The 17,758-nt window shown below is 39.1% G+C and overlaps 1 protein-coding gene across 5 annotated transcripts in view; it reads right to left on the bottom strand.

Annotated features, from left to right (window-relative positions):
• The window catches only part of LOC122730714 (malate synthase, glyoxysomal-like), a 73,415-nt gene extending 55,849 nt beyond the window's left edge, over positions 1 to 17,566 (bottom strand). For 2 of the 5 annotated variants that reach the window (XM_043970001.1, XM_043970006.1), the window contains exons 1-2: positions 16,884 to 17,404; positions 5,139 to 5,221 (exon numbers count right to left, since the gene is read on the bottom strand). The gene's annotated coding sequence lies outside the window, so the exon portion shown is untranslated. Of the gene's footprint in view, positions 1 to 5,138; positions 5,222 to 16,883; positions 17,405 to 17,489 lie in introns of those variants that run through there. The other 3 variants (XM_043970004.1, XM_043970005.1, XM_043970003.1) reach the window with 3 other exon arrangements.
• Between the last annotated feature and the right edge of the window lie 192 nt (positions 17,567 to 17,758).

The raw sequence follows: 17,758 nt of genomic DNA on the forward strand, positions 1-17,758 counted from the left end.
CTGCCATTTTATCAACAGAGTCAATCAGTAAACATTTATCAAGCACCTACTATGTTTTAGGCACTTGTGCTAATTTCTGAGAATACAAAGAAAGGCAAAAAGGCAATCCCTGTTCTCAAGTTCACAGTCAAAAACTCAACCTATCTCTAACTTAGTAAATAAGTTCTAGGGAGCTGCCTAAGGTACAGAGAATTATAGTGACATGCCCAGAATTACAAAGCTAGATAATAGCAGTGGTGAGATTTGAACTTAAGTGTTTCTATTTTCTTTTAAAACAGCGCTCTAGGGGGCAGCTAGGTGGTACAGTGGATAAAGCACTGGCCCTGGATTCAGGAGGACCTGAGTTCAAATCCAGCTTCAGACACTTGACACTAGCCGTGTGACCCTGAGCAAGTCACTTAACCCTCATTGCCTTGAAAAAACAAAAAAACAAAAAAACAAAACAAAAAAAGTGCTCTATTCACTATACCTTAAATACACAAACAAACAGTATATACAAACACATATTTTTCAACACTATTCAAGTTTGTAATTTTTTCCTTTTATTTATCAATTCTGATAAGGTATTAAAATCTACTAATATTCATTTTATACGTATTTCTTGGTTTTAATATTATGTTTTCCTTTTGTAAATTTAATTACATATTATTTGGACATTGTATATATGTGGTTTTAAGTACAATAAAACATTCCTGTTTATCTCTGTGGATGCTTTCATACTTCAAATCCATTTTGTTATGTATCATCAAAATGATTCAGAATTTTCTTGACCTTTCTGTAGTGTGTTTAATTTTAGCTTGGGCTTTCAATTTAAATGTGTAGTTCTTTTCATATCAGATTCATTTACACATGCATCAAATATTTATTATGAGCCTTTTATAGATAAAACACATTGCCCACCTCCTGATAGAGAGGTGATAGACTCGAGTACAAAATGAGACATTTTTTAGAGTGAAAGCCCATGTGGTAATTTGTTTTGTTGACCATATATGTTTGTAAATGGGTTTTGTTTTTCTTGTTCTCTCATAGGTGAGTGGAAGATGAGAAAGTCAGAGGGAGAGAGGCAGATCTCCGTTCAAAAATAAAATCTAATTTAAAAAATAACCTTTTAGATTTACAGCATTATGCTAAGAGCTAGAGAAATACAAAATTTGATACATTTGTTGTAGCCAACATAATTCTGGGCTACTTTTGTAATTTATTCTGTAATCTTTTTCTTTTTTATGGGATAATTAATTCCATTTATACTTAATGATAAAATTGATTGCTTTTCTTATCCTCTACTATTCTTTGTTGAACTGTTATTTGTTTTGCCAAAAGTTTAAACAATTTTCTTATTTTTCTGTTTCTATAAGCCAAATATAACAAAGTAAAAAACAATTTCTATATTTTATGCTACAAAATAAGTAAATATTTCTAAAACTTGACACCCACCCTCATCGACTCTGTAAAATAAAGATTCACCTGGAAATTGCACCACACTCCCTCCTAGCCCTTTCCACCATATCTCCTCCCTCCTTTTCTGCTTTGTTTATATGAAATACCATTTTATTCCTTTGATACCTAAAGGATCCATGATTTCATTAATGTTGATACTCCACCTACAGATGTAAACTAAAACTTTCTTTGTGTCTTAATAAATTGTTTTTATAAATTGCTATGTAAAATACAATCATCTGATAATTCGTCTTTTTTTCCCCCAGAAAAATCTGGTAAAATCTTGACTGACTTTTTAAAAAACTTTATTTTTCCCACCTGACTGCTTAATGGATTTTTTTCTTTATAGATATAATTTGGAAGTTTCATGATGATATTCCTGGGCGAGCTGAATTTTAATTTTCTCTTTACTTAAGTCCTTTCTTTTTGTGGAGCATCACTGTTTTTGATAGGTCTGAGAACTTTTCTTTAAAATTTTCCATTCCAAGGGGGCAGCTAAGTGGCGCAGTGGATAAAGCACCAGGAGTACCTGAGTTCAAATTGGACTTCGGACATTTGACACTTACTAACTGTGTGACCCTGGATAAGTCACTTAACCCTCATTGCCCCACCAAAAAAAAAAAAATCCATTCCAAAGGAGTCATGATGGAAAATGCTCTCCACATCCAGAAAAAAAGAACTATGGAATCTGAATACAGATTGAACAATATCATTTTGACTTTTTTTGTTTTTCTTTCTTTTTTGAGGATTTTCCCTTTTGTTCTGATTCTTCTTTCACAACATGACTAATGCAGAAATATGTTTAATGTTACATGTATAACATACATCAGACTGCTTTCTGTCTTAGGGAAGGGGGGAATTTAGAACTCAAAGTCTTATAAAAACAAATGTTGAAAACTATCTTTACACATAACTGGAAAAAATAAAATACTATTAAAATTGAAAAAAAAATTTTGAAAAATAAAAATTTCCAGAAACAGTGATCAGATGCTTATCTCTCTCTTTTTTTTGTTTTTGTTTTTGTTTTCTGGGGCCCAAATAATTCCTTCTTTTTTTTTTTTTAGTGAGGCAATTGGGGTTAAGTGACTTGTCCAGGGTCACACAGCTAGTAAGTATTAAATGTCTCAGGCCGGATTTGAACTCAGGTACTCCTGACTCCAGGGCCGGTGCTCTATCCACTGCACCACCTAGCTGCCCCCCAAATAATTCTAAAGTTTGCTCTTCTTGATCTTGTCACCTGAAATCGCAAATTTCACCTGCATGGAAATTACAAATTTCACTTACATGGCTTCCCCATGTTTTTGTTATTTTCTAATCTTCTTTTGTCACTTCAGCAGGACTATCATTATTTTCTCTATTTCATTAATTATACTTCTGGATGAATCTTCTGAAATGTTCAGATTTACTATACATATTCGCCATCAATGTAGGCTTTCTCATTTTCTTCCTTGGAATCTTGTGGCTGCATTTTCTTATTTCTTTAATTTTACTTGTTATTCTTAACATAAATTTGATTTCTCATTTTATTTCTCTCAGTATGTCTGATATTCTCTCAGGATTCCCTGTGCCACTTCTGATGAAATTTTAAACATCAGTTCAATGTGTGCTTCTGGGGCCTTTTCCTTTGTTTCCCTTGATGTATATTTTAATCACATAGAAGCTTTTTGTTGGTTTATTCATTCTCTTTTAGTTTTCCAGTCCTATTTTTAAGGGCAACTTTGAGGAATCTCCCTCTCTTGCCATCTTCCTAGAAGTTTCCCAAGATAATTTTCAGTGTGACATAGTTAATTACAACCATCAAGTGCCTCTTTTTTCCCTATTCCCCAGTCACCCACTGTCCTCACACTATTCCCATGTCATTCAAAGTTACTGGGTCTGCAGTATTCCAGGTTCAAAAATTATCACTAAGCTCTGTGTAATTTAAGATTCTAAATGTGGATTCTAATCTGTTCCCCCAGTTTTGGGGGAAACTGACTAAAATCACTGATAAAACAAGTTTAGGTTTTTAAGGGTTTATTGAAAAATAGAAAGAAAAAGATTGAGAACAGAATTCCAACAGCCTGGCATTCCTATCTTTCCTCAAATTTCCTGTGAAGTCCTCTGCCGCCACCACCACCATCAAGTCAGGAACCCAAAAGCGCGAGAGCTCTCTGAGCAGGCTCCCTTTCCTCCTTCCTGTCTCCTCCTAGAAAATAGGAGGCTCCTCAAGTTGATTGGCTGGTAGCCTTGATAGACAGCACCCATGAGTAAACGTCATTTCCTGATGCCAAGGAAAAGCCACAATGCCTCTGAGGCATTTTCTTCAAGGTGGAGCTTTCCCACAGCAAGTCTCCAGTAGGTGGCATCATTCCAATCATTACAACTCCTTTTCCCTATTTGTAGGTTTTACAAAATATGATAATCAGATTTAAGCAATTAAGTAAAGGGGTGTATAAGTGTGTGTGTGTGTGTGTGTGTGTGTGTGTGTGTGTGTGTGTGAGAGAGATAAAGAGAAGGGTTTATTCTTGTAGGTTATTTTTTTAAGAGAAACTTCATTACCCAAATGAATTTGTAATTGGTAGAGTCTGACAGTGGGGTCATAAACTATCTTCCCTTTTTCTAGACTGTTAAGTACAAGGGCTACTTATGGCTCAATTCTATTATGATCAGCATAGGAGCCTAGACTTGTTCCATTTCTGACATGGGTTGGTCTGTCCCTCTTTAAGCAACCTGTTGGTTCACCATAACCATAGGCTTACCATATTGATTCTGGACTTGGGATAGATTAGCCTAGATAGTTCTGTAGCTCAATTCGCCCAAGCTGAAGAGAGACATTAATCTCAGCCTTCCTGGCAGCTGTGATTACAGGTTGCTACCATGAATGACTGGATTTTCTACGAGGTAGTTTAATATAGGCTGCTCTAGGATGAATTGGGCATCAGAAAAGTACATGAAATCAATTCCTGAACACTTATTAGGCATGAGTACTGGGCTAGGCATAGAAAGGAAAACATATGAAGAGGATCATCTATGTCTAGAATTTATAAAAAGTAGAAACTTTCATGACCTCTAGGTGGCAGATAAACACTACTATAGTTTAAGAAGTTTTAAAATTCTGGAACAAAATGTTAAAAGCTCAAATATAGATATCTATAAATAAGATGAAAAATAAAGCAACATATCTATAGAAGAAAGAAAAAGTACAGCATTTATAAAAAAGGCAGAAGTTAAGGCATAACAAATCTAAAAGATACTACTAATTAGCCCAAAGTAGTATAATTATAATTTTCACAGCCATATCAAATATATTTTATGTTAAATGGATAATATAGGTCCATTGACAGGGCAGATATTATAAAATCTGGAAAACCCAGGTAACTAAAACAGAGGTTTACTTTTTATTGGTAAAACCAGATAGTCCATTACCATTAATATGGTATCTCTAATAAAATTATAAAGGTTACTTGGTAATTAAGATAGTAAGCAAAAGGTTTATATAAAATTATCTCTGAAATGTAAACATCAATGTAGTCACCATTCAAATTATAATTATTATTTTCAAGCTGACTTCTTACTGTACCACTATCTCTCAATGTTATAGTTTGATTTTGTACACATACACAAATAAAAATCAACTTATTTAGAACCCATTATCCCACAGAGCTGCACTACTGACAGTGACTCTTCAAAGTGGCCATGGGGAAGGGGAAGCCAAGACTCACTGAAAATTAGCCCATGTATCCTCTTCTGGCACAAATGCCACATCTAATATCGTTGATTTCTGCATCACATAAAAGACGTATTCCTGAAAAGGTGTAGGCAAATCAAATTTTTACAAATCCAGAATTGGACTAGATTACCCCTGCTCCCTTTCAACTTATTAAATGTCTATGCTATTTAAAGCACACCAGAAAAATTAGTTATTTAAAAGAATATTACACTAGATCTTTTTATAAAACAAGGAAAATTTCATAACACTTGAGAGGGACATAGGGATATGACCCTCCACTGAGATGGAAAGTGCCCCCCTCCCCCTTCGGCCTAGTGATCTGATCTCAAAGTCTTAAAACCCCTTGGAGCCCCCTATTTCTCTCTCTCTCTGTTTTTTCTCTAGAGAGAGGCAATAATGGGAAGCTACTATCCCCCTTTCTAAATATAGGCATATCAACTTAAAAATTGCTTCAGAGTCTGCACCGAGACATTATGTAGACATGATACATTGTTGCAGATCTAACAACCCAGGAGAGAGAGAGTTATCGCTGGACATTCCAGGAGAATGATTTATTGCTGAACCCAATTACCGCATTTTGCTCAAATTAGATGTCTGCAAAGAGTATAAAAACTGCTTGGTTTCCTAATCCCGGTGTGTCACACCTCCTGGTTGTCCCAGTGAGTGTGGTGCACCTTTCTTTCGAAAGAAATAAAATCAATGCTTTGGCCTCCTTTTTCCTCGAGTCTCTATTACAGGGGTCAGTGGGTGTACTTTTTTTTTTTAGTGAGGCAATTGGGGTTAAGTGACTTGCCTAGGGTCACACAGCTAATAAGTGTTAAGTGTCTGAGGCCGGATTTGAACTCAGGTCCTCCTGACTCCAGGGTCGGTGCTCTATGCACTGCACCACCTAGCTGCCCCTGTGCATACCTTTTGACCCAGCAATACCACTACTAGGTCTGTATCCCAAAGAGATCATAAAAAAAGGGAAGAGGACTCACATGTACAAAAATATTTCTAGCAGCTCTCTTTGTGGTGGTAAAGAATTGGAAATAAAAAGGATGCCCATCAATTGGGGAATGGCTAAATAAACTGTGGTATATGATTGTGATGAATATTGTTGTGCCATAAGAAATGACAAGCAGGATGATCTCAGAAAGGCCTGGAAAGACTTGTATGAACTGATGTACAGTGAAGTGAGCAGAACCATGATAACATGCAGTGACAAGCAATATTATTTGATGAAGAATTGGGAATGACTTAACTATTCTCAGCAATACAATGATTCAAGACAATCCCAAAGGACTATTGATGAAGCATACCACCCACCTCAAAAGAAGGAACTGATATTGATTGAACACAGATTGAAGCATGCTATCTTTCACTTTCTTTCATTTTTTTTCTCTTATTCAAGTTTTCTTATACAAAATGACTAATATGGTAATGCTTTACATAATTGCACATGTATAACCTTTATTTGATTGCTTACTGCCTCAGGGAGGGGGGCAGGGGAGGAAGGCATAGAATTTGGAACTCAAAAGTTCAAATTAAAATGTTTATTATTTTTTTTTAAATCTTTACATGTAATTGGAAAAAATAAAATAATATTTACCCCCCAAAGAACTATTACCTCCCTAGTGCTTTCTTTCTCTAAATGCTGCTTATGAATGCATTAGCTTTCCTAGCTTGCCTCATCATGTGCTCATTCATATTTAGCTTGTAGTCCATAAAACTCCCAGATTTTTTTCAGAAAAATTAGCTCATCTTGTACTTATATAGTTAATTATTTGACCCCAAGAGTGAGATGACATTATCTCTATGCTATTATACTGTCATGTGGATAAAGGAAACATCTTTTTGAACTGGGAGGAGGAAGTAAAGATTGGAATGGGTTCTTGGAACAGGGGGCACTTCAGGTAGGTCTTATTTCAACAAGTGGAAATGTGAAGTTCACTCTAGACAGAGAAAACAAAGTGAGTAAAAGGATAGAGATGGGAAGGTAGGACATGGTTGAAGATGGGTAACTCGTCCAGTTTAGCTACAACCTAGTCTGCGAAAGGATAGGAGACCAAGAATGTAGTCTTTCAGCATTCAAGGAGAATGTAAGAAATAACAATCAATAGCATCAAATGCTATACACCAGTGATGTCCAACTCAAATAGAAATGGGGGCTACTAATCCATAAATGAGGATCCCTGGAGGAATCATCTTAACTTCATTTTAAAATGTGTTATCACCTATCTTTTACTGTATTTTTATTTATTTTGTTAAACATTACCAGGATAGGTGGTGCAGTGGATAGAGCACCAGGCCTGGAGTCAGGAAGACCTAAATTCAAATCTGGCCTCAGATACTTCCTAGCTGTGTGACCCTGGACAAGTCATTTCCCTCAACTGTTTGCCTCAGTTTCCAAATCTGGAAAATGATCTGGAGAAGGAAATAGCAAATCACTCTGGTATCTCTGCAAAGAAAACCTCAAACGGGGTCATGTAGAGTTGGATACAACTGAACAACATCATAGTTCAGGGTTTGAGGAAAAATAAAGAGGCCCCTGACTATATACAAAAGGAAAAGGTAAACACTAAAAATGATTGAGAAAGGGGCAGCTAGATGGTACAGTGGATAGAGCACCGGCCCTGAAGTCAGGAGGACCTGAGTTCAAATCTGACCTCAGACACTTGACACTTACTAGCTGTGTGACCCTGGACAAGTCACTTAACCCCAATTGACTCCTTTGGAATGGATTTTTTTTTTTTGGTGGGGCAATGAGGGTTAAGTGACTTATCCAGGGTCACACAGTTAGTAAGTGTCAAATGTTAGAAGCCAGATTGCAAACGGTTCATTAGAGAGTGAAAGAAGAGAAGGGAAAATATCTGATGTAGATAGCCTTCTCCAATTGCCTCGCCAAAAAAAAAAAATTAATTAATGTCAAAAATTGTTTTTACATTTAATTGGGGGAAAATAAAATAAAAAATAAATAATTTTTTAAATGCATGAGAAAAAGTATGAAATTTAGGGAACAGGTTGAAGAATTATGCATAGGCCTTCTGAGACAAACGGATGAGTGAAGACAGAAGTTTTGAAGTGTTCAGGTAGAGAATTTATGACACCCTCAATATTTTTAGTACTGCAAGGGCTTAGGTCATCTGTTATGAATGTAGGGGTGAAACTGGAAGCTTGAGGGGATGAAAAAGTATGAAATATTTTCCCTAAGGGATGTACTTAATAAGAGTTGAATAAAACAACTGCTAAGCAGCACTGAAGGCTCAGCTGAGGTCATGCAGCATAATAAATTAATGACTAATGAAATCAGCAGTTATATGATGTTCTCCAATAATGCTCAGTTGTTCAGAGAATAAAGAAATTGGATGGTGGGGGTTACCCAAGATTGAGGAAGGCCTATAAGTGGTGTTGGATTCTAGAGTGGTAGCAAATGAGTCATTGAAATATGTAATAATGAGACCACCCATGCTGGTTGGCTGTCTTCTGCTGTGGGCTTCAGAATGTTACTTGGTCTAACACTCACTAATGGTATGATGATGTGTTGTAGGTAACTTGGGGGACTCAGAGTTGCACACAAGACAAGTACACAAATATAGTAGTACATAAAATATGCTGTAGAGGCTAGGAGGAAGGAGAATGAAATCAATAACTCAATCAACAAGCATTTTTTTAGGCACCTATTTGCCAGGCACATAGTACTTAAGTTCTGGGAAAACAAATGTAAAGGGGTGTCTTGTTTAGTTGTAGACAGCTGTGCTAAGGGAAAAGTGTGGAATCAAAGTCAGAGAAAGACATAAAACACATGCACAAAAAAGTCCCTCAGAGAAATGGTACTCAGGTTAAAAATGCCCAAACATGACTGACATGAGGATTTTGAAGACAACAGCTGGAAAACCTTGATTACTAGAATTGTTTGGTGACTACAAATCAAATATATATTTCCTATATATGGTGGAAATGTGAGTTTTGTTTTGTTACCATGAGATAGGCCTGAGTCATGTCCCTGAAGGGTCTGTGCTTTGAATCATAATGGAGCTGAGATGAGTTCACCTGGACTTAAGGCTCCTTAAAAAAAAGCTCAGAGCCATAAACTCATCTCAGGAGAAAGGTTTGCCTGGGTCTTAGAAGACACCTCAGATCTTACATTATTATCTGCTGCTTAGAAGAACAGACTTGGGTAAGCCAAGCTTTGTTTTTGTTTTTCCCTACACTGCTACTTACTATTTGAGAGGTGAGAACCCTTCAAGAGCCTAGTCAAGAAAGTCAACCTGGAGAAGCTCTAAGGATGCTAGGTATCCATAGTAGTAATATTCTCAGAGCTCAGCCAAGGCAGCAGGCCTGGTAAAGCTCTACAGATATTAGGCTTTGGATTTCTTCTTTTGCTCAAAGAGCCTAAAAACTACCATACAGAGTGGCCAGGAGAGTAGAGGCCCTATCTAGAAGGGGAACGAAGGCCCAGAAGAGGATCACTGTGCAAACTCCTCCTGAAGTTGAAAAAGGACATCAAGATCTGTAGCACAGAGTTGTAAGCTGCCTCAGCCACATGTGTTCCATATGCATCTGCTTTTCTGCTATGGTTCTGTTATGGTCAGAGACCACTTTTTCTTAATGGACAATTCAGTGGAAAGATGCATCATTGGAAGCCTGTATTCCTGGCTTACTGAAGGATTATGTTATTATTCTTGCTTTGTCTTCTTAGTAAATGTTTTTTTGTTTTGTTTTTTTTGCAGGGCAATGAGGGTTAAGTGACTTGCCCAGGGTCACACAGCTAGTAAGTGTCAAGTGTTTGAGACTGGATTTGAACTCAAGTCCTCCTGAATCCAGGGCCAGTGCTTTATCCACTGCACCACCTAGCTGTGCCCCCCCCCCCATTAAGTCTTAATTCAAAACATTTACTAAGGGGGCAGGCAGCTAGATGGCTCAGTGGATAAAGCACTGGCCCTGGATTCAGGAGGACCTGAGTTCAAATCCAGTCTCAAACACTTGACACTTACTAGCTGTGTGACCCTGGGCAAGTCACTTAACCCTCATTGCCCTGCCAAGAAAAAAAAAAAAGACTTAATGGAGGAAAAAAGAAATATTCCAAAGCTGGTAAAATTGGATTTTTTTTCTTTTTTTTGGCCCTAAGCAAAACAAGACTGGTAAACCACTTATGTCTGGAAATGGAGAGCTGGATGCTAGTGTAACGATTGGAATGACGCCACCTGCTGGAGACTTACTGTAGAAGAATTCTGCCCATGAAGTGAAGGTCTTTGAGGGCAAGACCATGAGTCTTTTCTTTGGCGTCAGGAAGTGACGCAGGCTAGTGGGAAGAGGAAGGAAGAGACTGGCGCTCAGACTGGCGCTCTTTCCTGAGGACGCTGGTGGAGAGGGGAGCTAGAAATGTGCTCTCCCTTTAATAGATAGGAATCTAGGCCTTTCTCTCTCTCTTTATCAAATTCTTATTCTCCTTAATAAAGGCTTAAAAGTCTAACTCTTGCTAAAGCTTATAATTTATTGGCGACTACTCATTAGATATTTTAGACAGTTTAGCTAGAATTTTAGCCCTTAACACTAGCAAGTCACACCTTCTCACTTGTTTCACTCTCAGAAGAAGTATCTCTTTCCTTTTTTCCTTCATCTTTTACCCTGTACAACCAACCCTACCCGGCAGAACCAACTGGCTACACATATATGTATATGTACCAGATACATATAGAAGGATGACCTTAGAAGGAAATACACTAGTAGCTAGGAGCACTGGGAAAGACCCTCTGTAGACAGTAGAGTTTGAGCTAAGCCTTAAAGGAAGTCAGGAATTCTAAGAGGCATAGGTCAGCAGAGAGAAGAGCTCTAGATTCAAACAATAAAAAGATATGAAATTGGGAGATAAGTATAATGTGTAAGGAGTAGCAAGTAGGTCAGTTATGACTGGGATATAGAATGCATGGCTGGGAGTAATGTGTAAGAAGACTGGGAAGATAGGTCAGAGTCAGATTATTTAGTTTTAAATATCAAACACAGGAGTTTATATTGATCCTCTGGATAACAGGAAGCCACTGGAGTTTACCCAGTAGGGAGGTGATATGACTGGACCTATGATTTAGGAAATCATTTTGGCTATTGTGTGGAGGATGGAATGAAATATAAAAAGGTTTGGAGCAGGAAGATCAATTAGAAGGCTACTGCAAGTCCAGGCGAAAGGTGATGAGGGTCTAACCTTTTACGAAGGCTGTAGAATTTTAGAGAAGAACATTCATATGAAAGATATAGTCGAGGTAGATATGACAAATTTGGCCAACTATTATGATAAATGGGGTGATTGAGGAGTTGAGGACAACCCTGAGGTTGAGAACTCGGAGGATGGTTGTGCTCTCAATAGTAATGAAGAATTTTGGAATAGGAGTGAATTTTGGGAGAAAAATGAGTTCTGTTTTGTATACACTGAGTTTGAGATACCTATAGGACATGTGATTTCAAATGCCCAATAAACACTTTATGATATAAGACAGAAGACGTTATTTATACCTGGGAAATAACAGCATAGCAATGATCACGGAACCCCTATGTGGTAGGAGCAATATTTTCCAAGGTGCTACCTCTCATAGACTAGTATAGTTTTTATCAAAATTACTGAAACCATCATGGAATCTTAATTGGTCCAGGGAACTAAAGGTTAAAATACTGATGTGGCTCCTGGGTGGCCTGATTATAACACAGCACACAAGGAATCAAGGACTCCTTCCTTAGATGGGTAGACCAGCACTACCAACAGATAAGCAAGAAAACTGCACCCAGCTAAAATAAATAAATTACTGTTGCTGAGTACTCTTTCCATGGTATGGCTAAATAAACCTACTTTTGCTGTTAGATGGCTTACAAGAGAATTCAAAACTGGAGCACTAAGCCAGTCTGAATCAGGACCATAAAAGTTGAAGAGATCACCAAGTGAGATACAGTAGTGTATGAAAAAAGAGATATTAGGGCCTAGGAAAGAGCTTTGGGAACCACTTACAGTATACATAAATGGATAAAGATCAAGCAAAAGAGACAAGATATAGTCAGACTGAGAAGAAGAGAATGAAGAGAGAGCACTGTCATGAAAACCCAGAAAAAAGAGGGTACTGTAACGATTGGAATAACGCCACCTGCTGGATACTAACTGTAGAAGAGTTCTGCCCATGAAGCGAAGGTCTTTGAGGGCAAGACCAGGAGTCTTGTCTTTGGTATCAGGAAGTGACGCGGACTAGTGGGAGGAGGAAGGAAGAGACTGGCGCTCAGGCTCGCGCGTTTTTTCCTCTGGACTCTGGTGGAGAGCGGAGCTAGAAATGTGCTCTCCCTTTAATAGATAGGAATCTAGGCCTTTTTCTCTCTCTTTACCAAATTCTTATTCTCCTTAATAAACGCTTAAAAGTCTAACTCTTGCTAAAGTTTATAATTTATTGGCGACCACTCATTAGATATTTTAGACAGTTTAGCTAGAATTTTAGCCCTTAACACCACGTAGACTTCAATGCTCATATTATCTTATTCCCCACAGAAATCACACAGGTTTCTATCTTTAGAGATACTAGAAATTCCAGAAAAAGCCATGTGAAGAAAGAGTTCTTCCATTAATTTGCAATTTGACCTTAAGTTCACTATATCAGATAACAAAGAAACAAATTTTGTCCTCTCCTAACTTTTCCAATGATATACTTCCTCTTCTTATGGATCACTTGCCTATAGTGGACCATTCCCTCTTCTTTTAATTTATCTTGCTGTCCTAATTGTCAATCAACCAATGAGTATTTCTTAAGAATTTTCAATGTGCCAGACACTGTGCTAAGTGCTATGAATACAAAGAAAAGCAAATTGTCCCTGACCTCAAAAAGCTTACACTCTAATAGGGGAGACAACATGTAAATAACTAGTTACATATAAGATACAAAGTAAATGGAAGATAATCTATGAAGAAAAGGTACTACCTGCTAGCGGAAAGGGAAGGAGTTCAGAAGAAAGGATTTGAGCTGAGTCTTGAAGGAAGGCAGAGAAAGTAAGAAGTAGAGGTGAGGTTTTGGGGGTAGGGAAGAAAAGCATTCCAGGTATGGGAAGCAGCCAGTACAGAGGCACAAAGATAGGTGGTAGAGTCTCACGATCAAGGCCAGAACAATGATAAAGTGCATGGAATGAAGTGTAAGAAGACTGGAAAGGTGTGAAGAGGCAATGTTATGAAGAACTTTAAAGGTCAAAAGAGGAGTTGATATTTGATACTAAAGATATTAGTTAGGACTGCAGCTCACTGAGGAAACATCAGGGCAGAGATATTGTCAGACCTATACTTGAGAAAAATTACCTTTGCAGTTGAATGGAGGATGGTTTGGACTGGGGAAAGACTTGAGGGATGGAGACCAGCTAGAAGACTATTCTAATAGTCAAGAGAAGTGATAAGGGTCTGAACTAGGTTAATGTCTTTGAGAAAAAATGGGGATCAATACAAACGATACTGAGAAGGTTGAAACAGGATTTGGCAGAGGATTAGATACATAGGTTAAGAGTGAAGAATCAAGTATGATAGCAGTTATAGGTTTCAATGACCTGGAAGATGGCAGTACCCTCAACAGTAAGAAGGTAGTTTGGATAAGGGGAAAGTCTTATGGAAAAGATGAATTCTATTTCAAACATGTTAAATCTGAGATGTCTATGGGAGATCCAGTTCAAAATGCTCAATGATTTGACTGGAGTTCAGAGAAAAGACTAGAATTTGGTATATAAATCTGGGAATCATCTGCATAGAGATGATATCTGAACTTATGGTGACCAATGAGATCACCAAGACAGTGTGGTAAAATATGAAAGCTTTTAACAGTCGGTTAGGATAACTGAAAGACGCCAGTTTTTCAAGGACCACCCTTTTGGGGAGGAGATGAACAGTCCGCCTGCTGCGCATGTCAGACTGCCTGCCGGGTTTTTTGACTTCCAGGGTGGAGAGAACGGGGGTAGGCCTTTTTGCGTGCTTGGCGGGACTCCTGGCGGTGCGGCACAGACGGTCTCCCTCACTCCAAAGGTGGCCTTTTTGGTTTGGTGAGTTTTTATAAGAAATATAGACTAAGCCTAGATTTAAGACGATTTCTACTGTATTTCTACTTTCCTATCCTTCTAATCAACAACACCTTATATACAATAAAGGCTCTATCTAGAAAACCAGAAGCTTCTTCCATTTACTAGTCTGGGAGATAAATTAAGGGAAAAGTTAAGTAGGGGAGATTTATGATCTAATATCCAATTTTAAATTTCACAACAGTACGGAATGGAGGGGGGAAAAGTCTAGTACAGAACCTTGGGGAGCATCTGGAGAGTGAGGAGCATATAAGAGAATGCAGAGAATAATGGCATAAAACCTAGGGAGGAGAGAGTATCTAGAAGATGATTAACAGTATCTAAAAGCTGTAGGGAGGTCAAGAAGGACTGAAGAGACCATTAGATTTGAAAATTAAGAAATGATTGGGAACTCTGGAGAGGGCTGTTTCAGGTGGATAAGGTTAGAAGCCAGATTGCAAACGGTTCATTAGAGAGTGAAAGAAGAGAAGGGAAAATATCTGATGTAGATAGCCTTCTCCAGGCGTTGACATAGGTAGGAGATACACAGGATGATAGCCAGTGAGTAGTGAAAGATATAGCAAGGATTTTTTAAGAATGGGGGGGGAGATATACGGGATCAGCTAGGTGGCACAGTGGAGAAAGCACCAGCCCTGGATTCTGGAGGACCTGAGTTCAAATCAGACCTCAGACACTTGACACTAGCTGTGCAATCCTGGGCAAGTCACTTAACCTTCATTGCCCCACAAAACAAACAAACCAAAAAAAGAATGGGGGAGATATGTGTTTAAAGGCAGAAAAGGAGCTAGTAGGTAGTGAAGATTAGAAAATGGGAATAAATGTGGGGGCAATCTTCTGAAGAAGATAGGAAGACATGGCATCAAGGGTACAGATACAGAGGTTAGTTCTAGCAAAGAAAAGGGCCACTTCATCATCAGAGACTGGGGTGAATATCAAGAAAGAAAGGTGTCTGAATGATGTAAGAGGAGTAGGGGGAACAGGGGAAGCTCTCAGTGAATTTTTTTCAATGAAATTTGAGGTCTGGTCCTCTCCTGAGATGATAAAAGGAAGGGGTCCCATGGGACCCTTGAGGGGATAAGGTCTGTTAACAACCACTGTGGAAAGTTGGATAGTAAATTGATTAGGAAGCAACAGAATTGCACAAAAATGTAGTTGTTTTTCCTTAATAATCTGTTTTTAAAATTTTCATGTGCACATTAAAAAAACCCAATTTGTTCTCATCAAGTGTTTCTTTTGAGTATTTCAAGGTACTTCATGAACTGAACAAATCTTTTTGCAATTCCCTGATAGTCAGTCAAGCACTGTGCTAAAACTAGAGATGCAAGAGCAGAAAACAGTCCTTGCTCTCAAGGGATTCACAACCTAATGGGGGAGACAACTTGAAAAGATTACGTACAAAGAAGCCATATACAGGATAAATGGGAGATAATCACCAATGGAAGGAATTAGCATTAAGGGACCAGGGAGTCAGGAAAGGCTTCTCTTAGATGACAGAATTTTAGTTATAACTTAAAGGGAGCCAGGAGGTGAAGATGACAGAGTATTCCAGACACGAAGAACAGCCAGTAAAAGTTAAATGGCCAAAAACAGGAGTTGTGCACAGTAACATCATTCCCAGTTCTTCATCGAACGATATTGCTAACTATTCTCAGCAATACAATGATTCAAGACAATCCGAAAGGACTAATGATGAAGCATACTATCCCCCTCCAAAGAAAGAACTGATATTTATTGAACACAGACTGAAGCATGCTATTTTGTGCTTTCATTTTTTTATTCAAGTTTTCTTATACAAAATGGCTTATATAGTAATGTTTTACATAATTGTACATGTATGACCTATATATGATTGCTTACCACCCTCAGGGAGGGCATAGGGGAGGGAGGGAAGGAGGGATAAAATTTGGAACTCAAAAATTTAAATAAAAGTGTTTATTATTTTTTTTTTGGCAAGGCAGTGGGGGTAAGTGACTTGCCCAGGGTCACACAGCTAGTGTCAAGTGTCTGAGGCCGGATTTGAACTCAGGTCCTCCTGAATCCAGGGCCAGTACTTTATCCACTGCACCACCTAGCTGCCCCCTATTATTTTTTTTAAGGCTCAGAGTGGGGAGATGGAATGTGCAAGGAAGAAAAAAAGAAGCCAGAATAACTGTATCACAGAGTACTAGGTAGGGAGGGGAAGGTTAAAATGATAAAAAGGGAAAAGTTACATTAATACACTGCTGGTGGAACTGGTCCAGCCAATTCTGTAATTTGGAACTATGTCCCTAAGCTATTAAACTGTGCATACCCTTTAGCCTAGCAATACTGCTACTAGGTCTATACCTCAAAGAGATCAACGAAAGAGGGAAAAGACCCGTATGTACAAAAAATACTCATAGTAGCCAAAAACTGGAACCTGAAGGGGTGCCCATCAATTGGGGAATGGCTGTTTAAATTACGAATGGGATGGAATACTATTGTGCTTTTAGAAATAACGAAGGGAATGATTTCAGAGAAATCTGAAAGATTTGTACGAACTAATGCTGGGTGAAGTGAGCAGCAGAACCACGAAAACAATGTATAAAATGACAACAAAATAGTAGACAAACAACTGTGAAAGACTTAGGAACTCTGATCAACACAGTGAGTGACCAACCACAATTCCAGAGGATTCATGAGGAAACACGGTACCTACCTTCAGATAGAGGTGACGGACTCAGGCACATTTTTTTTTCTTGGACAGGGCTATTGCGGGGATTTGTTTTCCTTTTTTTACACACATTTGTAACGAGTTTTGTTTTTCATGCTTTCTCAAAGGGGGGCGAGGGGAAGAGAGGGAGAGAGTTCAAACTAAAAATAAAACGAAGTTGAGGGGGAAATGGGGAGGGGAAAGACTGAGGTAGGAAGGGGCCAGGTTGTTAAGGGCTTTGAAAACAAAACAGGAATTTTTATCTTCGACCACGGAGGTGGGGGTGGACCGAGGGAAAGCCCTCGTCCACGGCACGGCCGTCCCTCACAGTCAGGGGGTGGGTCTGGGGAGTTCTCCCATCTTAGGTAACGTCCGCGAGCGCCTAACACTAATGACCTCCAGGTCCTGTACAACCTGGAAGCTAGAGCTAGAGTCGGCTCCATCCAGAATCACTCACATCACCCCCAGCCCACCCTATTTTCCTAACCCTAGGCCGCCCACACCCAAGGCTCCTTAGGTCCCCGCCCCCTTCGCCACGACCGGAAGCGCCTTCTCCGGTTCCCCTGTAGCCGCGCGACAGCGTCTCTCCGACGTCGGGGACGCACGCCTTACCTTCCGCAGGCGGGCTCACTCCCGGCTCTTCGCCAGGGAATAGAGCGCGGGGCGGGGGGATTTCGGCAACGTTCTCGCGAGACCTCGATGTGCGCGGCCCCGCCCCTAACCCTGCGCGTTTGTGCCTCATCCGGAGGGGCGGGAACGTCGGACGCAGCGGGCGCCAGCTGACAGCTCTGTCTTTCTCAGCTGTTACCGGCGCTTCCGGCCAAAGTTGGCAAGGGGACAGGCCTGCCCTCGTCCGAACCCCTCCTCGTGTGGAAGTGGAG

Source organism: Dromiciops gliroides, chromosome 6 (genome assembly GCF_019393635.1).
Source record: "Dromiciops gliroides isolate mDroGli1 chromosome 6, mDroGli1.pri, whole genome shotgun sequence".
NCBI lineage: Eukaryota > Metazoa > Chordata > Mammalia > Microbiotheria > Microbiotheriidae > Dromiciops > Dromiciops gliroides.